Source organism: Solanum dulcamara, chromosome 3 (genome assembly GCF_947179165.1).
Source record: "Solanum dulcamara chromosome 3, daSolDulc1.2, whole genome shotgun sequence".
NCBI classification, from domain to species: Eukaryota; Viridiplantae; Streptophyta; class Magnoliopsida; order Solanales; family Solanaceae; genus Solanum; species Solanum dulcamara.
The window spans coordinates 44,930,080-44,957,453 of record NC_077239.1 but is presented as its reverse complement, the minus strand read 5'-3'; the positions used below and the strand labels follow the sequence as shown (position 1 = coordinate 44,957,453).

The window sequence follows — 27,374 nt, the reverse complement described above, 5'->3', positions numbered from 1 at the left end:
GCATGGGCAGTCGCGTCTCAGTGTTAGTAAATTTTTACCATGTCCAAGTGTGGATTCATTTCTCTGTCTTAATTTCCTTTTTCTTTAGTTCTTATGATCAGTTTCACTGTAATAATTCTCTCTAGTGTATGTAATAGTAGTAGCTATTTGGTACATTAATAACATTCATTATTTGGAATTGTATCGACTATATAGTTTCAAATTTCAATGATGATCCACATTGTCGTGGTCAAAGGAACTAATGGCTGCAATTTAGTAACTAAGTTCAACTTTATAGGTGGTGACGTGGGATCTGCCGAAACTAACCAGTGCATCTATTCCCTGAACCCAAGGTTAAAACATTTATCTAATTGACTACTGGACATCATTGCCACCGGAGATGTAGATGCATTTTTCCCTGCAGCAACACGTGAATATGCTCTTCTGGTTGAAGAGGTGTGGAAGGATCCTACTATACAGGAAACATACAAGAGAAGAAATGAGCTTCATTTCCTTCCAGATGTAGCAGGTTACTTCTTGAGCAAGGTACTTTTGGAGCATAGGAGTAGTCTTATTGAATCAAGTTGTCAAAACTCTCTCGAGCAATGTAGTTACATAACTCATTTTTGCACTATCTTAAATGTATATGGGTAATGAATTGTTTCGCTTATCTAGTTGATCTGAGTTGTCGACCATATGTCGTATATATGCATTTGGCTCTGCTCTCCTAGTAACATATCTCTCTAAAGATCTGTAGTGTCCTCATGTTTCAGCTATGTACTATTAGGAACTGATGATATGCCAAAGAAACATCTGAAAATGGTCAGGAACGACGAATCTCATTAATAAACAAGTCAATTTTGTAAGTTCATTGTTATGGGATGTATTTAGTACATGAATTCTCGATGTAGATGCTAACATAGTTAGTTATTGTGAGAAGCCACGGTATACACGCTACCAGAACTTTCCTCATATTTGAGTTTGATGGTTGAAGAACCTGAAATTAACAACACATACTTGAGGAGAACAATGCACTGTATATAGCATTTATCTTAGCTGGGAAAGTAGAAAGAAAAGAAGGCATTTTTATAGCTAATTTGTAAAGATATTCAAAGGCGTAGTTCTTCCTTCTAGAGTTCTAAAATCCAAAAAATAATAAGCATTGTTCCTCCAAAATTGGCAACACAAAGAAAATTCATGAGAATTCACACATAAAAATAATTAAGCTAAATAAAGTGGAGGTTTTGTTTTTAAGGATGAATAACTAAATATCTACCAAAAAAATATATATAAAAAGCTAAATAAAAGGGTATTTTTGTAAACATACAACTTATTTTTAGGAAGTATTATTTTTAGTACAACAAACCAAAGAGTCAATAAGAAATAAAGGCAGGATAGCTAATTCCAGCATAACTTATATTCAAACCAAACGACCCCTAAAAAGTTAGTTAGAAGCACAATAACAAGCAGGGGTAGATTAGTCATTTGTTGTGTTAGTTAAAACTAACTATCCAGTAGTTAGTTAGATACATGTCAGTTACTAACGAATCACTCCTATATATACAACTAGGTCATTGTAATCTACACTTCTACAATGACAATTCAATGAGAATTCATCAATGTTCTTCTTTTTCTGTCACGATCTGAATTAGGACCAAGCCGCGATACGACGATCGGGATGCGATGGACCCCAACTATAAGCCATCTTAGCATACATTGCATACATAAGGTAAAGAATACGATAAAGACAAGCAGAAGTAATAATCTCAAAGGGTATGGGACTAAGGGATAAAATCAACCAATCAACGCCCGCATGGATACATCACATTATCGTCTAAACATGCCTCTAGTTTAACCCTTGACGGAGGATTAGGACACGCTCCTAGCTCAACCTAACAATAGAAGAAAGTGAAGACAATAGTAATCATGAATAAAAGTCTTGTCCTCAGTGAGGACTCACCAACTTCTTTGAAATCTAAAGAAATCTCTAGCCACGAGTGGGATGATCGCGAGCGTCGTCCGACCCTATATTATGAGACAATGTAGGCAAAATATGCGTTAGTACATTTGAATGTACTAAGTATGTGAGATATGCATGAACAAGTAAAAAGAACGCAATCAATATGCCATAAGATGCATGACCAATCATAATGAACATGAGTAAAGCTTAAAAGCAATTTAAATCATAAGAAACTCTTGCTCAATGCATCTCATAAAACTTTATCACAAACTCATAACTTGAACTCCAACTTGTGTGGGATAGGACCATTAACTGAGAACTAAGACCATGCGAGCTATTGCATAGAATCCAATGACTCCTGCATCGAGACAGGCCGATGACTCTTGCATTGAAACATGGGAGGCTACCTTACTAGGGCATACTCCAAAATTAACTCAACTCAACTCAACTGTGCTATATTTGGATCCACTAGCTAGGCCATGAAGGCAACCTACGTGGACAACGTAGTTTGGAACTTTAAGTTGCTACTAGAATTCCCTTGGGTAACTAATTGCGTTACAGGACCGAACCCCACCTAGAAGCCCTCTCGGTGCTTAGTCAATATTCCAACGGAAACTCATAAACATGATCATAACATAGTAGGGAAAGATAGTAACTACCTATCAATCCATCTTTAAAACATATTAGGAATAACTTATATACTTGGTGATTCATAAGAGTCCATAACTTCGGTGCGACTTGTCCTTATCACCATCTTCAAACATCTTTTGATCTTAACTTTGATCATCATCATAAATTTAACTTTAGAATCATAAATCTCAATTTTAAATAATATAAAACTTCTATTGAAAATCATTTACTCATGATCAACTCATAAACTCATCTTAACTTCATAATCATAGCTTGAAAATATAGCTTTATGCATGGGCATGTATAATTCAACTTGAAATCATGCAATTCATATGAGAACATGCATATAAAGATCATTGAAAACATTTAAAAACAAAAATCAAACCAGCCCAATGCAATTCATCAAAACAAGGGTTCACAATCAATTGAAAATTGAATGAAAACTTGAGAAATCTTTGGGACTTCATGGGTGAAAAGAGACCATGAATCAATCCCCACATATACCTTGCTTGAATTCACTAAGAATTGAAGAAGAAACCTTGTAGAAATCTGGAAACCCTAGCTTTAGCTTGTAGAGGAAACCTTAAGAGACTTTGTTCTTTCCTTACAAAATTTTAGGAGAATGAATTGAATAGGAGGAGAATTTGAAGCATTGAATATTTATACACTTTGAACTTGGCCATAAAAGTGTCTAGGTTCATTGAACCGAACTTGGGAAAACACATAATTTCCCTTCATTAAAATCTAGAAATTTGGCCCGATGGATCCAATTCTACGAGTCGTCAAAATATTGACGAGTCGTCTGGACGAGTCGTCCTGTAGGTCTAAGAAAAGTATAAAAAATCAAGTTTCTGAAGTTTGGGAACGGGCAAGGTTTATGGCCCGTCATCTTGTCTACGGTTTATCCTGTTGGCTCGTCCTGCAGGTCCCAAAAACCTGCAAATTACAAGTTTCTGAAGTTTTGTGATGGGTGGTTCTTATGACCCGTCATAGCTTCTACGAGTTGTCCTGTCAAGTCATAAACTTGACCTTGAGGGACTTCTAGAACTTAGCCTCGGAGCTCTTCCTATGAGTTGTGTCTACGGATCGTCTAAGTGAGAATGGGCCATCAACATGAGTTGTAAGACTTCCCTCCATGACTCATTTCTATGGGTTGTGTAAAATCCTACAACTCATGGAGACAGTCATAAACTTGGGTTCAGTTCAAGATTTGAGAATTTTCTTCTGGGTTTTGACTTTCCGACTTGTGGGTCTTACATCTTCTTTCTTTAGTTCTTAGTGTTTTCATTTACGTTCATGGTATTAGAGCTTCCACAGTAATTAATGTAAGAGGTGATCTGCTTTTAGAATCAAAGAATCAAGGTCTGATTCATAGATTCATCTAGTTTTATGATTAATCATCAGATTATAGCTCCATTGAAGCTTGAATCTGCATTCAGCATTTGCTTCTGCAACAAGAGTTTGAAGGAACTCAGTATGTTCAGAAATTGAAGAAATGGCTAGTGAAAATGTAGCAGGACTGAATCCATCTCAGAATCTCAACAATGGCCAACAAACTGGTACACCTAACTCTTCAAATAGCAATTCTATACAAGGACAAGGTATTGACTATAATTATCCTCTATTTCTTAGCCCTACTAATATAAGTGGAATTAGCATTATCTCATTTCAACTGCTTGGTATTGAGAACTACACCTTATGAAATTGATCAATTAGACTAGTACTGTTAGGAAGAAACAAGTTAAGGTTAGTTGATGGAACATGCAGGAAGGAAATGTATGGTGAACAACTATGGGGATAATGGGAAAAGGTGAATGCTATTGTATTATCCTGGTTAATGAATTCAGTTTCAAAGAGTTTACTTAGTGGAATTGCATTTTTTTCTAGTTCTTTGAGTGTGTGGACTGATTTGCAAGATAGGTTTGACAAAGTAGATGGATCAAGGACCTATAGCTTACACAAAGATCTTGCTACTTTACAGTAGGATACTGCCTCCGTGTCTTTGTATTATATTAGACTCAAAACTTTATGGGATGAATTTGAGGTGTTAGTGCCTTCTCCTTGCTGTAACTGTGAAAAATTCAAAGGATTTGTAGCTCACATGAATAGACAAAGGTTATATCAGTTCTAATGGGACTAAATGAATCCTATCATCAATCAGGAAGTCAGATACTCCTGTTAGATCCATTACCAACTATTAATTAGGCATATGCCATGATAGTGGGAGATGAGAGTCAAAAATCTTTTGTTACAAGTACTAGTAACTTGTGACTTAACTCTGCTGGCTTAGAGTCTGCTGCTATGTACTCTAAGGTTGGTAGTAGTTCAGGTGTAAGTCAAAGGTTTAAGAAAAATTCACTCATAACTTGTGATTTCTATAAGTGTAAAGTCTACAACAAAGAGTTTTGCTATAAGGTTGTAGGGTATCCACCTGACTTCAAGTCTAAGAGAAAGGTACAAAGTGCAAATGCTGATACTAATGGTTACTCTAGCCAAACACAACAACCAGTTCAAGCTCATTTCTCCTATGGTTTGAACACAAATGTGAGTGATGCTTATACACACTAGTGTGGGGAAAGAAATTTGATCATCAACCCAGCACCAATGGAGCACCAGCTGAAGTTCCTAAACACACTAAGTCTTTAAGTCAGGTTAAGAAAGATGTTAGACAATTACTTTAGGGATGTACTTTCACAAAAGATCAACTTGATGAATCAAAAATCAGAAGCTACTACATCCAATTGCAATATGGCAAATATTGCAGGTAAAACCTTATTTGTTAATGAAAATAGTGAAGTATGGATTATAGATACAGGTGCAACAAATCATATGGTCTCTAGTTTGGATATGTTGACAAAAGGTTATATTTCAAAGGTTGATGTTCCTAAGGATGTATTTTTGCCAAATGGTGGTACTACTCAAGTGGCTCATATTGGTTCTTGTAGTCTATCAGCTAGAAGTATTATTACCAATGTATTTCATATACCTCACTTCAAGTATAATCTAATATTTGTCAGCAAAATCACAAATGAGTTAGGACGCTTAGTCTCCTTCTTACTTGACTTTGTGTTTTCCAAGAGCTCTACACTGGGAAGGTGAAGAAAGTTGATAAAGAAGAAGGAGTTTTATACTTGCCATGGAGACAATTAACTCAAAGGAATGCCAGTGATGTTAAGAAGACTACATTTGCTGTTGATAAAGACCATTCAGAGGTTCAGGAGTCAGATATGGAGTTATGGTATCAAAGACTTGGACATGTGTCCTCAGTAGTGCTTGCTAAGATATTTTCTATGAATAAACAAAGCATGTGTAAAGTGTCTAAGTGTTTAGTTTATCCTTTTGCCAAACAAAAAAGACATGTTTTTCTTTCCAGTAGTATCAAAAGTAGTAGTTGTTTTGACTTGATTCATGTTAATCTTTGGGGACCCTATAATACACCTACTTTTGATGGTAACAAGTACATTCTTACAATAGTTGATAAGTTTTCAAGAATGACTTGGTTATTTTTGCTTAAACAAAAGTCAGATGTTTGTGTGTCTCTTCACATATTTCTACAGTATATTAAGACTCAGTTTGGAAAATGAGCCAAGGTCCTAAGATCTGACAATGATACAAAATTTGTTAATTCAGTTTGTGACAAAATGTTTAAAGAGTTGGGAATTATTCATCAAAGGTCTTGTCCTTATACCCCTCAGCAAAATGGAGTTGCTAAGAGGAAACACAGACATCTATTAGAGGTGACAAGAGCATTAAGGTTTCAAGCTAAAATACCTATTAAATTTTGGGGACACTGTGTCTTAGCTACAACTTATCTAACTAACAGGTTACCTAGTAGTGTGATTGAGTTTAAAACTCCTTACAAAAGGCTATATGGTATCAAACCAATGTTGTCTCACCTAAGGACATTTGGATGTATGTCCTTTGCAAAGAACCTCACTGAACATGATAAACTAATGCCAAGATCAAGGTCAGCAGTCCACATGGGGTATTCTGAAGTATAGAAATGTCACGACCCAAGCCTAGGGCCTAGACGTGACATGGCGAATGAGGAACCCAAAAGTACCTCAAACAAGCCTCTTAGCATTCTTTTAGCCTTTCATAGGTAATGATGATAAATAAACAAGCGGAAATCATAATAGTAAATCTTCAACTTACATATGTCCAACAATACCTCTAACTATTAGATTTAACGGGGCTAAGACAAGTCCCTAGCTCACCCTCAATCATAATAGAAGAAATGCCATAGTAAAATATCTTAACATATCATAAGCTAGAAAGATAAATGAGTATTGTTCTCGGAATATGGGAACTCATCAAAAGTAGTCTTCAACGAAATCTCAACTAGCCACGTGGAGGAGAATGAGGAGGAGCACTGGTCCCTACATGGTGATATCATGTAGGCAAAAGAGTATGCGTTAGTACTTTGAATGTACTAAGTATGTAAGGATGCATGAACATTGAGGAAACATTATAACATTTATGTAAAATGGAACATAATGTAATGCATGCATAATCAATTATATAGATATCCTTTAAAACATTTATTTTGTGGGAAATTAACCATAACCGACATTTAAGACCATGCGAGCTATTACATGGAATCCAACATAACCCCCTACGTTGGCCGGGGAGACTACTTGCCAGGTAGAACTCCGTCAATTTCATTCATTTCTTTAGCTTTAACTTTAAGGGCTTTCATGGATCCATTAGCCTAAGCCTACAAGGGCCTCTATGTTGGCACATAGTTAATGAGACAAGGGGTTGCTACTAGGATTCCCTTACCGAATCCCACCTCAATGCCCCATTCGGTGCTAAGTCAATCCCACAGAATAGTTTAATACTTCAAAATATTCATAGCATATAACTTGAGAATTCAAACATCATATTCGGGAATAGATCATTAAAATATTTGGTAATTCAAATATGCAAGAATTGTCCTTATTGCATAAAGAATCTATTATTCATATCATTTGATTTCATAAGACTCCCTTTTGATCATAGATATTGCTTTCATAAACATTCATTTGGAGTCAAGACTTTCAAGTCAAACTTTATTAAAAATATAGTAAAATTAGGTGGGTTCAAATTACTTCAACTTGCAAACATGTATATAAATAAATATACATAAATAATTTGAAATCTATTAATTAAAAATCATTCTTTAAGCAACCCACCATGAATTTCAAGAACCTTTAAATAGATAAATATAGGAATTACTTGCAAACCATAAATTCATACATATAAAATTATGTCGCATCAAAATAGACCAATAATCATTAGTTTAACCATGATTCATACTATTAAATAAAAATAAGAATTACCATAAGAAAATATTATTTGAAATCAAGAGACTTAATTGAAAGAGTTTTTGGACTACATGGGTGGAAGAACCCATGGATAAACACCCACATAACTTAGAGTATAGCTTAAAGAAAATAAATATAATTTATCATATAATCAAAATAATTTAGACATGAGAGTGGAAGGAATACTCTCATTGAAGCCTTACATACCTGAAATCCGAAGCTTTAGTTGGAACCGAAAGACTTAATGAACACTCTTGAGTCCTAACTTTTCTCCTCGCCAGAATATTTTGTGTACTACCCGGAGTATATGAATCACCGGAATAGTATTTCTTCACTACTAAGAACTAAAATTATATTTGAGAATGTGTAAAGAAGTGTATAAAGAGAAGATTTGCTTGAGAAAGCTTGATGAATAAAATGAGGAAATAAGGTGGGTATTTATAGGTGGAAAAGAGAGACCTAACAATAAATAAAATAATTATAAAGAAAAATCTAAAAATTTAATGGAAAATTATGATGTCATGGATGATGTTAATTGGAGGACAATTTATGTCATGAGTGATGTCAAATGTATCTAGATCTTTCCATGGTAGGTGAAATGAGTTATCTTTGACAAAATACTCTTTTTCGGAGCTGCTTTTGAACAAGATAAATTCATTATTAGGATTTGGTGTCTTAATAAGAATTGTAGATATAGACGTCTAGTTTCATGTCATTCAAGAATCAACCAATTTGGAGTATCATACAGTGAGATATGAATTTTCTTCTATAAATACTCCATTTCGTCACAGCACACTGTCTTACAATAATTAATTTATTTGACCTACTTAACCTCCGAAACTTAAATTATGGTCTTCACAAAAGTTGTAGGTAATGCTCTTGTGGTTACTCAGAAATTTGAATCACCCAATTTGGACAATACTATAAAAAGTTACGACCAAAATACAGAGGCTATATCATTTTTAGGCGAGAATTGAAACATCGTATACAATGTTTTTAGGGGATGTTACAAGAAATGATATATTTTATTTGATCTGGCAACCAGATCCTTCTTTACAAGTACAAATGTCATTTTTAGAGAGGACATTTTCCCCTTTTCCAGTGTTGATAGTCATGCCAAGAAGCAGATCTTTGTAGATACATTGCAGGGGTCGGGAGTAGATGTCAAGATTTCACTCAGTTGGCTCCTATGTTATTCAGAAGTACTGATCAGGGTACCTGATTAGAGGGAGTAGATACATGTTGTGAGCAAGCTAATGTGGAGCATACTGCTGATGATCTTCACCCCTCTGAGGTATTTGTCTTTGAAGACTTAGTTCTCACTTATCCTACACCTGTAGAGGTTCCTACTATCACTAGAAGATCTACCAGGCCTAAACAAACTCCTCCATGGATGAAAGATTTTGTTTCTCTAAATATTACCAAAGATGTGCAGTACCCCTTGTCTAACTATGTAAGTTATTCCCATCTCTCTCCTTTCTATTAATGCTATATTGTTTCTACCTCTACTGTGAAAGAACCTACTAGTTATTCAGAGGCTATCAAGGATCAAAGATGGGTTGATGCTATACAAGCTGAGATTTAGGCCTTGGAAAGCAATAAGACCTGAGAAATTACTAACTTACCAGTAGGCAATAGGCCTATTGACTACAAATGGATTTATAAAGTTAAGTACAAAGCTACAGGAGAAATAGAAAGGTTTAAAGCAAGAATAGTTACAAAGGGGTATAGCCAGCAAGAAGAGATTAATTACAAAGATACTTTTTCTCTAGTAGTAAAGATGGTCACAATGATATCTATATTATCTCTTGCAGCTTCTAGGCAGTGCCATATCCAACAAATAGATGTCTTTAATGCCTTCCTAAAAGGAGATTTAGATGATGAAATCTATATGCACCTTCCTCAGAGTTTTGTCAATCAAGGGGAGAAGGTGTGTAGACTGAAAAAGTCCTTATATGGACTCAATCAAGCCCCAAGAGAATGGAACCATAAACTTATTGAGGCTCTTATTTCCCTTAAGTTCAAACAAAGTCAATATGAATACTCCTTATTCATCAATAGATCAGAAGAAGGAATTGTAATTGTACTTATGAAAGACTTAGGGGAGCTCAAATATTTTCTGGAAATTGAATTTACAAGATCAATAGAAGGATACTAATGCATTAGAGGAAGTATACCCTTGAAGTTATAGCAGAGGTTGGTATGACATCAGCTAAGCCTATAGGAAAACCTATAGATATTAATGTCAAACTAAGATCAAAGCAGTATGATGAACATATGAATAAGAAGCAAGAGCCATCAGATGATCCCTTAGTAGATCAAATAGTGTATCAAAAACTGATAGGCAAGTTCTTGTACCTCAACATGACTAGACCAGACATATCCTTTAGTACTCAGACATTGAGTCAGTTCCTACATTAGCCCAAAAGGTCTCAGATGGATGCTTCATTAAGAGTAGTCAGATACTGAAAGAGGCAACTTGGACAAGGCATACTACTGTCTAGTTGCTCAGATAATCAGGTCACTGTATTTTGTGATGTAGATTAGGCTTCTTGTCCACTCACCAGGAAGTTTGTTACAGGCTACATGATTAAGATTGGGAAGTCTTTGGTGTCGTGGAAGGCCAAAAAGCAGACCACAGTATAACACCCCCTAAAAATATTGTATATGCTGTTCCAATTCTCGATGAAAATGATATTACTTCGGTATTTTGGGCATAACTTTTAATAGGATAGTCCAAATTAGGTGATTAAATTTTATGAATAACCTGAACATCATTACCTATAACTTTTGTGAAGACCATATTTTAAGTTTCAGAGGTTAAGTAGGTCAAATATTAAATGTTGCAAGACATGGTGCTATGATGAAATGGAGTATTTGTAGAAGGAAAAACATATCTCCCTGTAGGATGCTCTAAATTGGTTGATTCTTGAATGACATGAAAGTAGACTTCTATAGCAACAATTCATATGAAGACACAAAATCCTAATGAGGAAGTTATCATTTTCAAACGTAACTCCAAAAAAGGTATTCCGTTAAACGAAGGTTCATCTCACCAACCATGGAAAGATCTAGATCTATTTGACATCACCCATGATATCAATAGTCCTCCATTTGACATCACACATGACATCACAATCTTTCATTAAATTTTAAAATTTTTCATTATAATTATTCTAATTATTGTTAGATCCCTCCTTCACACCTATAAATACCCACCTTATTTCATTATTTTGTTCATCAAGCTTTCTCAAGCAACTCTTCTCTCTATACACTCCTTTACTCATTCTCAAAATATAGTTTTAGTTCTTATTAGTATAGAAATACTATTCCGATGATTCATATACTCTGAATAGTACACAAAACGCTCCGACAAGGAGAAAATGCTAGGATTCAAGAGTGTTTATTAAGTCATTCGATTTTGAGTAACGCTTCGGATTTCAGGTATGAAAGGCTTCAATGAGAGTATTTCTTTCACTCTAATGCCTAAATTATTTTGATTATATGATAAATTAAGTTTATTTTTTTAAGCTTTACTCTAAGTTATGTGGGAGTTTATTCATGAGTTTTTCCACCAATGTAGTCCAAAACTCTTTCAACTAAATCTCGTGATTTCAAGTAATATTTTTTGATGGGAATTCTTATTTCTACTTAATAGCATCAATCATGGTTAAACTAATGATTATTGGTCTATTTTGATGCAAAATGATTTCATATGTATGAATTGATGGTTTGCAAGTATTTTCTCTATTTAGGTCTTTAAAGGTTCTTGAAATTCATGGTGGGTTGCTTAAAGAATGATTTTTAATTAATAGATTTCAAATTATTTATGTATATTTATTTATATACATGTTTGCAAGTTGAAGTAATTTGAACCCACCTAATTTTACTATATTTTTAATAAAGTTTGACTTGAAAGTCTTGACTCCAAATGAATATTTATGAAAGCAATGTCTATAATCGAAAGGGAGTCTTATAAAATAAAAGAATGATGAAATGATATGAATGATGGATTCTTTATGCAATAAGGACAATTTTTGCATATTTGAATAACCAAATGTTTTAATAAGCTATTCCTCCGAATATGATGTTTTGAAATCTCAAACTATATGCTATGAATATTTTAAAGTATTAAACTATTCTGTGGGATTGACTTAGCACCGAATGGGGCATTGAGGTGGGATTCGATAAGGGAATCCTAGTAGCAACCCTTTGTCTCATTAACTATGTGCCAACATAGGAGCCCATATAGGCTTAGGCTAATGGATCCACGAATAGCCCTTAAAGTTAAAGTTAAAAAAATGAATGAAGTTGACAAAGTTCTACTCGGCAAGTAGTCTCCCTGGCCAACGTAAGGGGTTGGATTCCATGTAATAGCTCGCATGGTCTTAAATGCCGGTTATGGTCATCTTTCCACAAAATGAATGTTTTAAAGGATATCTATATGATTGATTATGCATGCATTGCATTATGTTTCATATTAAATAAATGTTTTAATGTTTTTTCAATGTTCATGCATGCTTACATACTTAGTACATTCAAAGTACTAACACATACTCTTTTGCCTACATGATATCACCATGTAGGAAATGATGCTTCTCGTCGTTCTCCTCTACGTGACTAGCTGAGATTTCGTTTGAAGACTACTTTTGGTGAGTTCTCATGTTTTGGGAACAATACTTCTTTATCTTTCTAGCTTATGATATGTTGAGATCTTTAGACACTTACTATGTCATTTCTTTCTATTATGATTGAGGATGAGCTAGGAACTTGTCTTAGCCCCGTTAAATCTAAAAGTTAGAGGTATTGTTGGACATATAAAAGTTGAAGATTTACTATTATTATTTCTGCTTGTTTATTTATTGTTATTATCAATGAAAGGCTAAAAGAATGCTAAGAGGCTTGTTTGAAGTACTTTAGGGTTCCTCATTCATCATTTCACGTCTAGGCCCTATGCTTGGGTCGTGACACACAGTGTCAAGAAGTTCAGCTAAGGCTGAGTATAGAAACCTAGCCTCTACTGTGTTAGAGTTAGTGCGGTTGCTTGGAATACTGAAAGTAGTGGAGGCTGAAGTCAAGTTGCCAGTTCAAGTATATAGTGATAGTACGACTGCCATTCAGATTGCAACAAATCCAGTATACCATGAAAGGACAAAGCATATAAAAATAGACTGTCATTTCATTAGAGAAAGGTTACAACAGGGCTTGATCAAAGTGGACTATCTTCCAGAACAACCTATAGATGTCTTAACCAAAGGATTATCTAGAGTGCAACATGAACACCTTCTATCCAAGGTAGGAGTGTTGAATATTCTTGAACCTCCCAGCTTGAAGGGGAGTGTTGTGATATAGAAGGTGTTAAAGGAGATTAGTTAGTCACTAAGAAGTTAGTTAGAAGCACAGTAACAAGCAGGGGTAGATTAGTCATTTACTGAGTGTTAGTTATAACTAACTATCCAGTAGTTAGTTAGATACATGTCAGTTACTAACTAATCACTCCTATATATACAACAACTAGGCCATTGCAATCTACACTTCTTCAATGATAGTTGAATGAGAGTACGTAATTACACTCTTTGGCATGTTTGGTAGACCAAGTAATTACTTGGTAAAAGAGGAATTGGGTGTAATTGAAAGAGAGTAATTACACTCTTCACTTTCCAACTGTTATGAACTATCGGATAGTATCTCTTTCTACTCCCATGCTTGAGCCTTTGACTTATTTGCTCCTATTTTCATTTCGGGAGGGGAAGTGGATTCTCACCCGAGAGACACAAGCTAACTTTGCCAATAAAATAGTCCCGAGCTTACTGGAGAGCTCGGTCTTATGTCTCCTCTGATCAATCCTTTCCTTCTATTGAGCTTGATGTGGGATGGGGATCCTTCCTAAACAAAAAGAAATTCCCTTTCGATTGCAGACGCTCAGGGGAAGATTCCGGTTAGGAATGCTAATTGGAACCAATACGATTGCCCATAGGAGCTTTCTAGGTATCCATAGTCCGCACATGAGCAGTTGAGAAAGATGCACCAGCAGGAGAAGAGGGTAAGGAATTGGTGTAATTATACCATGTAATTACATGAAACTTTTCAAAGTTCTTCTTTTATTTATATTTATATTTTTTTCACTTTTATTTATTTTATATTTCTATTATTTTTAAAAAATATTTTTATTATTCTAATATTTTCTAATTTTTTTATTATTTATTTTTCATTTCCTTCTCATTATCAACCTTTACTTTTTCATATGATTTCATGTATTTTTTAATATTATTTATTTATTTATTATTCTATTTTTTATTTGGATAATTTTGTTTGAATTCTAATTATTAAATTAAAGTAGAATTCATTATTAAATAAGGTTATAGACTTACATTTTTCTTATCTTTTAAATCATATATATGTACGTTGTGTTGAAATTTGATATAAGAGTATTATGTTAAATTTTTTGTTTTGACTTTAGAATTTATTTCATGTTTTCAATTTCATTTATTTTAGTAGTATTGACTTGATATTTCACATTGCAAATCATTTATTTTCTAGTTAAACTTGATAGCTTATTTTTTTGTCAAATGTTTTAATAATTTTATGATATTATATTTATAATATTAACATTTTTTTCAAACATACATTTCATGATGTTCATACAAATCTTATACTTTTAGTTTATATAATTAAATTACTTAAAATATACTAATTTAAAAAATATAAATAAATTATTTTTATAATATTAGTTAATAGCATATATTTATTAATTAATATGTAGCTTAAGTATTTAATTAATATCATTTATAAAGGTCCTAATTTGTTTAATATAAATTTTAAATTTTAAATGATTAACTTTTCTTTTTAAAATTTAATATAATCTTATGATTGCACTTATGCAACCAAATAGTATACTAGTAATTGCATTGTACTTACATTTTAGCAAACAAACAGGTCATTGTAATTACTAAGTTGATAATTACTACCCTAGTAATTATATCAATTCCAATTACTAGTTGACTTTTAGTAAATAACGAACAAAAGTGATGCTTCTTTTGTGAATAAATTAATCATATAAACTTATTATATTATTACATATATATTATTTTCTTTGTCCAGTTTGTGGATAATTCTCCTTTTTCTTATGATTTTTCTTTTTGGGAGATTTTTTACATGTTAAATGGCAGAGCTTTGGCTCAACAACTTTTGATGATCTTGAAACAAAATGTGTCGCCTCTATTATTTACGTGATTTGCTAATTAAATGACAATGGAGTGGTACTGGACATAATTTTGCTGGTCAATCTTGATTATTGGAAAGCTGGCTAGCTGGTGTAATTTTGATATAATAGTTAAGTTGTTCTATATCCTGATTTATGTGATATTCTCTATTTTGAATTATAAAAAAGGTTATATTATATGGCAAAATTAATGCAGATGGCTAGTTTAATTAACACCTTGTAATATGGTGAGTCGTGCTTTGGAGGTAGACCCTTTTCGGACAAAGCCAATTGTGTATATATGGTTATCACAAGTTGGCTGCTAATGATGACAATGTTAAGCTTTGAAATTTAAAACTAGGCAGCAAATTCACATACTAAATCAAATTCTTGCATAAAGGTAAGATGGTGGATTTAAGTTCCATCTCATAAAAAAGATAAGATATCGAGTGTCATGACGCGGGCTTGGGGCCTAGACATGACACAGTGAATGAGACACCCGGAGATACCTCACCCAAGCCTCTTGACATTCATTAAGCCATTCATCGGTAACAATAATCAAAGAACAAGAGGAAAGGTAAGGGATAACGGGACTAAGGGATTCGACATAAATCAAAGTCATTTGAACATCATACATTTTGTCCAACAATACCTTCTACTTTAAAGACTTGGCGGAGGCTAAGACATGTCCCTAACTTACTCTAAAGATCTAAGTGAAAATCTACCAAAAGTAACTTAATAGTCTATACATAACACAAGCTAGAAAGATATGAGTGTTGTTTCCAAAATATGGGAACTCACCAAAATAGTAGTAGCCTTCAACGAACGAACTTAGCCATGGGAAGAAGAGTCTAGAGCAACACCAGTCCCTACATGGTGATATCATGTAGGCAAAAAAATGCGTTAGTACTTTGAATGTAATAAGTATGTGAGCATGCTATATAATAAAGAACATTATGACATTTATGAGCAATATGCATAAGTGAATGCATGCATGAGAAATCATCATATAACACCTTAAAACATTCATTTTGTGGGACGATGACCTTAATCGATAGTTAAGACCATGCAAGCTATTACATGGAATCCAACATAACCCCCTACATTGGCACAGAGAGACTACTTGCCGAGTAGAACTCCGTCAACTTTAACCATTTCTTTAACTTTAACTTTAGTGGCTAATCGTGGATCTACTAGCCTAAATAGCCTACAAGGGCTCCTATATTGGTGCATAGTTTATGCAACATGAGACTTTACTTAAGGACCCCTTAAGTCGAGTTCCCATTTACATGCTACATTAGGTGCTAGGTCAATTCCACGGAATAATATTTAAATATAATAATAACATAAGAATTCATATAACTTTAGGCATCAAATCATAATTCGAAGGAATAGCTCATTAAAACCTTTCATTTGATTCAAAGATGTGAGAATTTTCCTTATCACATTGAATCCTTTCTTTAGATAAGAAGCCCATTCATCATCATTCAATCATTCTTTCATTTCATAAGACTCCCTTAAAACATAAATATTTGCTTTCATAAACTTTCATTTGGAGTCAAAGCTTTCAATTGGACTTAATTTCAATTATAGTGAAACTAGGTGGGTTCACTTCATTCAATCTTCTAACACATTTAAAACAATGCAAGCATGCATGAGAATGATGGAAATGCATCAATTGAAATATCTTAAAATAACTCACCAAAATACTTTAAAGCTGCTTCCATGCCTTCATGTAAGAACTTGATAAATCATTCATTTAATAAAATTGAGAGTCAATATATATCAATATAGGTAAATAAGCCTCAAATAAACTATAATCTATGCATTTGGTATCATCATGTAAAAGCCATAAGATTTCATCAATTACAATTAAAATACTAAGTTGAGAAAACATTTGGGCTTCATGGGTGGAAGAACCCATATATGAAACCCACATGCCTTGGGGAAACAAAATCCCCAATGAAAGCTTGAAAAGGAATGGAGACTTGGAGATGCCTTGAGATGAAACCCTAACTTGGCTTAAAGCTCTTGGGAGAACTAGAGTAGAGAGAATTTGTATGTATTGAGTCTAAGTGTGAAGAATGAAGGTTTGGAAGAGTTTAGGGCTTTTAGATTGGTGAATTCTGCCCTCAAAATGATCCACTTTGAATTAGAATGCAGGAAAAGATCAAAATGTCCCTTTAAAAATCTGGCCGGAACTGGTTTCACGAGGACCCTTCGCAGTCTGTGGTGCTCACCACGGCCCGTGGTGGGGTCCCATGGTGTTTGACTTGGGAAAAATGTTTTGAAAAGCCTGCAGGGTAGGTCTCTAAACTTTCTTCAAGGAGCTCATTCACGGTCCGTGAAGGGCATGATGGGCCGTTAAATGTGGTCGTGGTGTAGGTCCTGCAGGAGGCCTGTAGAGTGCCCACCACGGAAGCAAACCACAGTCCGTGAAATGCTCCATGGCCCGTGGTCTTTTCCTCGAGAAATTTCCAGAGGGCTTTGGGGAGGGGTCACCACGGAGGGTTTCACTGTTCGTGGTGCTCACCACGGTCCGTGGTTCTCCATTGTGGTTCCTTCCCCACAAGTCTGACTCTCTGAATCTTTACAACGGTTGCTCACCATGGCCCGTGGTGCTTACCCCAGCCCGTTATGACTTTTATGGTCAACTCCTGCTTCTAATTTCAGCAAGTTTCTAAGATTTTCTCCTTTGTTCCTTGGTTTAGGACCTTCCACATTTCCGGGGTCTTACAATATCTCCCCCTTGGAAACATTCGTCTTCGAATGAGAAACATTAGCATAGAAAAGGACATGGCACAAGGACTAGCAATCCTACATGAATACAATGATTCTTGAAATGCATCAAACATGAAATCTTTAAACTTTAGCATAAAACATAACTTTTAAAATTCAACTTCATGAACATGCATGCATATGAGGACTTATGAAAACTGAAACATAAGAGTCTTAAACATTTGAGCATGAATAACTTTGTACCTTAGGCTTGATTAGAATGGAAGAGATGAGGGTAACGCTTCATCATATCTACTTCCGCTTCCCATATAGCACTTTCAACTTGTTGATTTCTCCAAAGGACTTTAACGAATACAACTTCTTTGTTCCTCAATCTCTTGACTTGTCGGTCTAAAATCTCTACCAAAATCTCTTCATAGGTAAAGTTTCCTTCAAAATTCATTACCTAGAGGCACAATGAAACTAGGATCACCCGCACGATTTCTCAACATAGACACATAGAACACCAGATGAACCATGACCATTTTCGAAGGCAATTCTAACTCATAAGCAACTTTGCCAGCACGTCTCAAGATCTTATAAGGTCCTACATACCTAGGGGTCAATTTCCCTTTCTTACCAAACTGAACCAAACCATTCATGGGTGAAACCTTCCAATACACCCAATCATCTACGTTGAACTCAAGATCCCTTCTCCTAGTATCGAAACAGAACTTTTGATGACTTTGAGTCATCTTAAATCTCTCCCTAATGACCCCCACCTTCTCCAACACATCAATCACTAAATCGGGGCCCAATAAGGTCGTCTCACCTACTTTGAACCAACCAACCGGAGACCTACATCGTCTCCCATACAGAGCCTCAAATGGTGCCATCTCAATACTTAAGTGGTAGCTATTATTATAGGCAAACTCGATGAGCGGTAGATGATCACCCCAAATCCCTTTGAACTCCAACACACAAGCCCTTAACATATCCTCTAGTGTTTGAATCGTTCTTTCGACTTGCCCATCGGTTTGAGGATGGAATGCGGTGCTTAACTTTATCTTAGTACCGGGGCCCATTTGAAATGATTTCTAAAAATAAAAAGTGAATTGGGTACCACGATCCGAAATAATTGATAATGGCACACAATGCAACCTCACCAACTCTGGAATATACAACTTGGCCTAATATTTGGCATTATAGAAAGTCTTGACCGGTAGGAAGTGAGCCGACTTAGTTATTTTATCACCAATTACCCAAATCGAATCATGACATTTTTGAGTAGAGGCAACCCCACTATAAAATCCATATTCACATCTTCCCACTTTCAAGTAGGTATTTCGATATCTTGTACAAGGCCACCCGACCTTTGATGTTCGGCCTTAACTTGTTGGCAATTCGGACAAGAACTTTGCTATGTCTCTTTTATTTGTAAATAATTGCCTATCCCTCAAGGTTTGAAGCTCTACCCTCAAATGGTTCTTATGTTATTACTCACCCTGAGAGTAGATCGAGATGTCATCAATGAGGAACACAACAAAAGTATCAAGGTAGGATTTGAACACCCTATTCATTAGGTCCATGAACATCGTCGGTGCATTCATCAACCCAAAAGATGTCACTATGAACTCAAAGTGACATACCTTGATCAAAATGCCATCTTGGGAATGTCACACTCCCTCACCCTTAGTTGGTGATAAACGGACCAAAGATCGATCTTGGAAAAGTGACTTGGCCATTGCAATTGATCGAACAAATCATCTATCCTAGGAATTGGGTACTTGTTCTTAATAATCACCTTGTTCAATTGGCGGTAATCTATGGACATCCAAAGCGGCCCATCATTCTTCCTTACAAATAACACGGGAGCACCCCATGACGAAATACTCGGCCTTATGAACCGTTTTTATAACAAGTCTTTCATTTGTACCTTCAACTCCTTTAGTTCCACCGGGGCTATTCAATAGGGAGAAATAGAGATAGGTTGAGTATCGGGGAGGAAATTGATACCAAAATCAACTTTCCTTTCGGGAGAAATATTGGGAAGGTCATCGGGGAAGACATTAGGAAATTGATTTACTATGAGAACCGACTCAAGAGGAGATATTTCGGAGTCGACATCTCTAACCCTTACAATATGGTAAATGCAACCCTTAGCAATCAACTTTTGGGCCTTAATACAAGTGATGAACTTACCCTTCACCACCGAATCACGATCGTCCCATTCAAGAATGGACTCATTTGAAAATTGGAACTTGACTCGATGAGTCCTACAATCTATGAAAATATAAGATGCATGTAACCAATCCATCCCAAGTATGACATCGAAATCTACCATGTCAAGCTCAATGAGATCACAAGGAGCAACTTTGTGCAAGATAGACACGGGGCATCTCTTATAGACCTTTCTAGAACCAATCGACTCACCAACGGGGGTAGACACCAAATAAAACTCTACTAACATCTCGGGTAATACATCAAACCTATTTGCGAAGAATGGAGTAACAAAAGATAAGTTTGCACCCGAATCTAACAATGCATAAACATAAAAAAGACCTTTAACATACCTGTAACAACATTTGGTGCTTCCTCATCCTCTTGCCTCCCATGCAAAGCATAGAAGCAGTTGGTGCGTTGGCCACCTCCTTGAGCTTGTTGACCATGAGCAATTTGGCCTTGAGGCCTCATAGCACCACCACCTCTATAATCCCGAGTATGATGACCCAGTTTTCCACACTTAAAGCATGCATTGGAGCCGGCTAAGCACTTTCCTTTGTGAGTTCTTCCACACTTCATGCAAGTGGGAAAATCTTGAGTACCAACATTTTCTCTTGGGACCATTGTATTAGCACCCTTGTCTTTGTTGAACTTGGGAGGAGGAGTATTTGTGGAACCTTGTCCCACAAACCGTTGCCCACCTTGGCCCTTGCCATTATTACCATAATCGGACCTTTGAGGAGTTGAACCCTCCACCATCCACTCTAGCCTTCTTGAACCCTCCTGACCTCTCCCTCAACTTCTCTTCTTCAATTTGCTCCGCATATGTCATTAGTTGGGAGATGTCTATCTCTTTGACCAACATGGTCATTTTTGTTATACCCCACCATTTTTAAACTTGGAATGTCTCATAAGTTCCTTGGACATTATCATGTAAGCCGGATACGCTACGACACTATCAAATGACTTCAAGGAGGGGAGGATGTGATACCCCATAGTAGAGAAGGTTGGAAATGGAATCATAAGAATCCAGAAGGAATTGGAGGCCAAGTAATGAGTCGTAGGACTCGATTTACCTACGTAAGCTACTAACTTGGAAGTCTTACATACTTAAGCTATTGGAGTACGTACCAAGCTTGTGTAGCATGGGTTACATAGGCTCTTAAAATAAGACGAGATTATAAACCTACGAGAGGGAGCAAAAACTAGTTTTCGAACTTATAAAAGTCAAGCAAGCAGGTGACAAGCAAGCAGGTGACAAGCAAGCACCTCAAGCAAGCAGGTGACAAACAAGCAGGTGACTCACCTGCCTTCTTGGGGGGGTTGACCCCGCTGCCACATAGCGGCATATGATATGCCGCATGAACCTAGGTGGCGTTCTAGGGGCTGCCACGTGGCACCTTATTAAAAGGTGGATATATGGGTGTTGATGACTAGTAAGTCATTTTGCAGCTGAAACAAGTCCAAAAAAATGAGAGAAAACGTGAGAAAGATGGCAGCCATGGTTTAAGAAGAATTAAGGTAAGTTCTTCTTTTTTCTTCCATAAATTAATTATCTACGGTGTTCCCTAAGTACGTGGATATGTATATATGTATTTTACGATGTCTACGGAACCTAAAATTCAGCGTCACACTTGGAAACCTAGAAGAAAGTAAGGAAAAAGAAGAGAAAAATGTTAAAGGGGCAAAAGAGGAAGGCTACGGGTTTGGCCCATTTGAGGTAAGTTTTTGAGTTTCATTCCGTGAATTAATTATTCAGGGTATACCATGACTGCATAATAGTGTTTAATAGCATAAAATTCCAATTTGGGGCAGCGAAGAAGTAACACAAACAGCCCGCTGAATTTCAGCGCATTTGGAGAAGTTCCGAGTTGCGATTTGACAAATTTGGACAAATTCGGGTAAGGTAAGGGTTCTCCTTTCAATTTGAACTTTATGGTATTGTTATGGAGTGTATTATACACCTTGAGTGTGGCTGTAAACGTGAAAATGGTATAGAAATGTTTAGCGTTGAAGGCAATCCAAATTGTAGTCGTTATAGTTGAATCATCGTCGAAGTAAGGTGTTGTTCTTGTGAGTTGCTGCTGCAGGGGTGTGATGTGTTGTTGCAGGGACTAAATATGTTCTAATGTGGGTTAGGGTGCTTCTGGTTGAAGCCACATGACCCCCCGTTGCGTATAATTAAAGGCGTTACAAAATAAAGGCTAGACGCCCTATTGTGATATCGTATTTTTGAAGAAGTCGCTTTGAGTTTATGTTGTATATTGTTGGTGTGAATTGCTTAAACATATGCTGCAGGTTGTTGTTGTTGGTTGGCTGTAGGTCTTAGAGACCTAATTGGAAATTTGGATAGGGCACATTATAGGGGAGGTGCTGCCCAATTTTCGTTAACGCCTTAATAAACTAAAGAACTAGTCGAGGAAACGACTAAGGAAATAGATTCCATTAATATTAAGGTGAAACCTAAGATGCTGGAAAGTTAAGAAGGATTTATATTCATATTAATTTCATGTTGAATAGGTTCAAAGGACAACGAGGCGAACAGGATAAGGAATAATTCAGACAAGGTATGTGAAGCTTCTCTTGGTATGTTTTTGGTATAGGTATGTAAAGCCTATCTTTTCTCTTTTGGCATATCTTAGATGTAAGCAGGATATGATATGAGCTTTGGGGGGGGGGGGGTAATTCCATTCCCAGGTTCTGAATATGACTTCAGGACCCTCACTCACTTTTGAATGTTAAACTTTAAAGTAGTAAGCTGCTATCTTCGAGTCTTCTATATAACGGTATAACAATTGATTCGACTAAACTCTTGTTTGCAAAAAAAGAAAGGCTCTGAGATAATCAATGCTCGGACTGCTATAAGATATTTCACATTGGCATACGTCTAAGATTTCTAAAAACTCCTTTTTACATAGTTCTTAGTGACAATTAGAGAGTATACGTCAGATACCTTCTGCCCTGATCCCCAGGTGATGGTTCACTTGATGACTTCATTGAGTCTCAGATAATGATTTAAATTGTGTTTTGTTTCTCACTACTCTACTCGTGTATACTGTAACACTTCTTTCACCGAGTCCCAAGCCGGGTCCGTTATCATGCACAACTCACTGCATTGTCCACCGAGCCCTTCACTAGAGGGTCAGGTACGTATGTATATATATATGATGATGACGTGTTGTAATAAGGTGACGATGGCGCGGGACCTGATACTGATACTACAGATATGATTCACCGGATCCTTGAAAGGGCCGGCTATATTGTATAATTTGAGCATGCATGCTTTTATGACTCACAGAGTACAGGTACAGGTTTCCAGTTTTGATAGTTTATCCCCTGTTTCTCTACTTCAGATATGCTTCCAGTTGTATTATGTTATGTTTTACATACTCAGTACATATGTCGTACTGACCCTTTTTCTTCGGAGGGCTGCGTTTCATGCCCGTAGGTACAGGTATAGGTTTTGGGAGTCCGTCAGCTTAGGATTCCGCTTAGCTCAGCTGGAAGAGGCTCCATTGTATCGGAGCCTAGTTTTGGCACTAGCCACTGATGTATATCATCGTTTTATTTATTCAGGGGTACGGCGGGGGCCCTGTCTCGCCATATGTTGTCATTATTATTTTTAGAGGTTTGCAGACATGTATATGTGGGTTGTGTATGTCAGTTTGATTCAGCTGGGTCTATATGATATATGATATATGTTATTACGTTATGGCAGCTTTGTCGGCTTGCGTGCCCTTTCATGTTGTGATACAAATGAAAAAGGGCTACAGGTTTATGAAAATGTTATCGCCCAGTGGGGCTTTGTTACATGATATTGCCTTATTTGCAGTTCAATGTGATCAGCTGATAGATATGTGTACGGGGAGGGGTGGGGGGGTCCAGGTCGGACCCCAGTCGCGGCCTAAAGGTTGGGTCGTAAAAGTTTTGCATTCCTTGGACACCAAGCTCAAGACACCGAAAATAAAATTGCTCATCCTTGCCCTTGGGTCGGAGACCATGAAGGGAGCATACTTAGACAATTTAGTGAATTTAAAGGCATATTCCCTCACACTCATACTCCCTTGATGAAGGTTGATGAACTCTTGGATCTTAGCCTCCCTTAGCTCTAATGAAAAGAAGCGGTCTAAGAAGGCACCCTTGAATTCTTCCCATCCTATCATCCCCGTTCCTTCATCCCTCTCAACAACCCATTGTTTATATCAAACTCGAGCCACACCCTTGAGTTGATAGGCCACTAGCTCGGCCTTCTCATTTGACGGCACCCCCATGATAGCTAAAACTCGGTACACCTCATTAATGAACTCCATAGGGTCCTCATCTATTTTTGAACCATCAAACTCAGGCGGATTCATCCTTTGAAAATCCTAAATCTAGAAGTCGGCTTTTGCACATGAGGATAAGGAACGCCTTGATTCACTTGGTTTGATATGACTTGAGCCAACAATGTGATGATATTGCGGAACTACGCATGAGTTATCCCTTTCTCATGATGTGGTGCATCGTGAACTAGAGGATCTCTCATCATCAAATCTTGCTCTTAGAGGTGCTCTTCCTTGAGGCATTATCTAGAGAATACAAAATGGTACATTAGTTAGGGGAAGTCTTAGGACACTCTAAGGAACGACATGAATTTGAAAAAAGTAAAAACTTTTCTAAATGTTCCATAGTCTACTATTCATAGTTGTGGCGAGCTTCACAACCTTGAACAAGACCCTAGTTGACGCGGTATGTTGGACTTCGAGGACTATTTCAAAACCCCGAGCTCTGATACCAAGTTTTTCATGACCCGAGCCTAAGGCCTAGACATGACACGGTCAATGAGATACCCAGAGGTACCTCACCCAATCCTTTTGGCATTCATTAAGCCTTTCATCGGTAATGATAATCAAAGAACAAGCGGAAATGTAAGGGATAACGGGACTAAGGGATTCCACATAAATCAAAGTGATTTAAACATCATAGATATTGTCCAACAATACCTTCTACTTTAAAGACTTGGCGGGGGCTAAGACATGTGCCTAGCTTACCCTCAAGATATAAGTCAAAATGTACCAAAAGTAACTCAATAGTCTATATATGATACAAGCTAGAAAGATATGAGTGTTGTTTCCAAAATATGGGAACTCACCAAAATAGTAGTAGCCTTCATCGAACGAACTTAGACACGGGAAAGAGAGTGTGGAGCAACACCGATCCCTACATGGTGATATCATGTAGAAACAATATTCGTTAGTACTTTGAATGTAATAAGTATGTGAGCATGCTATATAATAAAGAACGTTATGACATTTATGAGCAATATGCATAAGTGAATGCATGCATGAGAAATCATCATATAACACCTTAAAACATTCATTTTGTGGGACGATGACTTTAACCGACATTTAAGACCATGCGAGCTATTACATGGAATCCAACATAACCCCCTACGTTGGTACAGAGAGACTACTTGCCGGGTAGAACTCCATCAACTTTAATCATTTCTTTAACTTTAACTTTATTGGCTAATCGTGGATCTACTAGCCTAAATAGCCTACAAGGGCTCCTATATTGGTGCATAGTTTATGCAACATGAGACTTTACTTAAGGACCCCTTAAGTCAAGTCCCCATCTACATGCTACATTAGGTGTTAGGTTAATCCCACGGAATAACATTTAAATATAATAATAACATAAGCATTCATATAACTTTAGGCATCAAATCATAATTCGAAGGAATAACTCATTAAAACCTTTCATTTGATTCAAAGATGTGAGAATTTTCCTTATCACATTGAATCCTTTCTTTGGATAAGAAGGTTTTTTCATCATCATTCAATCATTCTTTCATTTCATAAGACTCCCTTAAAACATAAACACATTTGCTTTCATAAACTTTCATTTGAAGTCAAAGCTTTCAATTTAACTTCATTTCAATTATAGTGAAACTAGGTGGGTTCACTTCATTCAATTTTCTAACACATTTAAAACAGTGCTAGCATGCATGAGAATGATGGAAATGCATCAATTGAAATTCATTAAAACAACGCACCAAAATACTTCAAAGCTACTTTCATTCCTTCATATAAGAACTTGATAAATCATTTATTTCATAAAATCGAGAGTCAATATATATCAATATAGGTAAATAAGACTCAAATAAACCATAATCCATGCCTTTGGAATCATCATGTAAAAGCCCATAAGATTCATCATTTACAATTGAAATACTAAGTTTAGAAAACATTTGGGCTTCATGGGTGGAAGAAACCATGGATGAAACCCACATATCTTGGGAAAACAAAATCCCTAATGAAAGCTTGAAAAAGAATGGAGACTTGGAGATGCCTTAAGATGAAACCCTAACTGGACTTAAAGTTCTTGGGAGAATTAGAGTAGAGAGAATTTTTGTGTCTTGAGTCCAATTGTGAAGAATGAGGGTTTGGAAGGATTAGGGCTTTTATATGGGTGAATTCTACCCTCAAAATGACTCCACTTTAAATTAGAATGCACAAAAAGACCAAAATATCCCTTTAAAAGTCTGGCCAGAATTGGCTTCACGGGGACCCTTCACGGTCCGTGCTGCTCACCATGGTCTGTGGTGGGGTCCCATGGTGTTCGACTTGGGAAAAATGTTTTGGAAAGCCTGTAGGGTAGGTCTCTAAACTTTCTTCATGGGGCCCCTTCATGGTCCGTGAAGGGCATGACGGGCCGTGAAACGTGGCCATGGAGCATTCCCTACAGGGGGCCTACAGAGTGCCCACCACTAAAGTACACCACGTTTCGTGAAGATTTCCACGGCCAGTGGTCCTTGCCTTGGGAAATTTCCATAGGGCTTTGGGGAGGGGTCACCACGGCGGGCTGCACGGTTCGTGGTCCTCCATCATGCTTCCTTCTTTACAAGTCTGGCTCTCTGAGTCTTTACCACAATTGCTCACCACGGCCCGTCATGGCTTCCGTGGTCAACTCCTGGTGCCAATTTCTGCAAGTTTCTAAGATTTTCTCCTTTGCTCCTTGGTTTAGGACCTTACACATTTTTGTGTCTTACATCGAGTTAGAGTTTTCATGCACCATGATGATAACAAGTTGGGTTTGAGTCTCATCTATTTATGACCTAAGATTATTTTATATGGGTAAGACATTGAATTTAAGTTCTAATGCACCATAGTGATGATCTAATGACTAAGGCAAAATAATATAGTTTTATGAAAAATCATGAACTTGTCCCATTGAATATGTTTCATTCTCTGGGTTGAATATGGTAGTAGTACATAATATATCTTAAATAAGACAAGTGGTTGAATAAGCACATGAACATGGATTAAGGTATAAGAAATCAAAATTTGATATGCTGAGATGATGTGTTCCATCTTTG

General features: G+C 36.5%; 1 long non-coding RNA gene across 1 annotated transcript; it reads right to left on the bottom strand.

Moving 5' to 3' along the window:
* Nucleotides 1–1,665: 1,665 nt before the first annotated feature.
* Nucleotides 1,666–25,208, bottom strand: LOC129881635 (uncharacterized). Its single transcript, XR_008765653.1, has 4 exons — nucleotides 25,149–25,208; nucleotides 16,779–16,818; nucleotides 15,878–15,945; nucleotides 1,666–2,004 (listed from the first exon to the last, which is right to left on the bottom strand). It is a non-coding gene; the product is annotated as an uncharacterized LOC129881635 (long non-coding RNA).
* Between the last annotated feature and the right edge of the window lie 2,166 nt (nucleotides 25,209–27,374).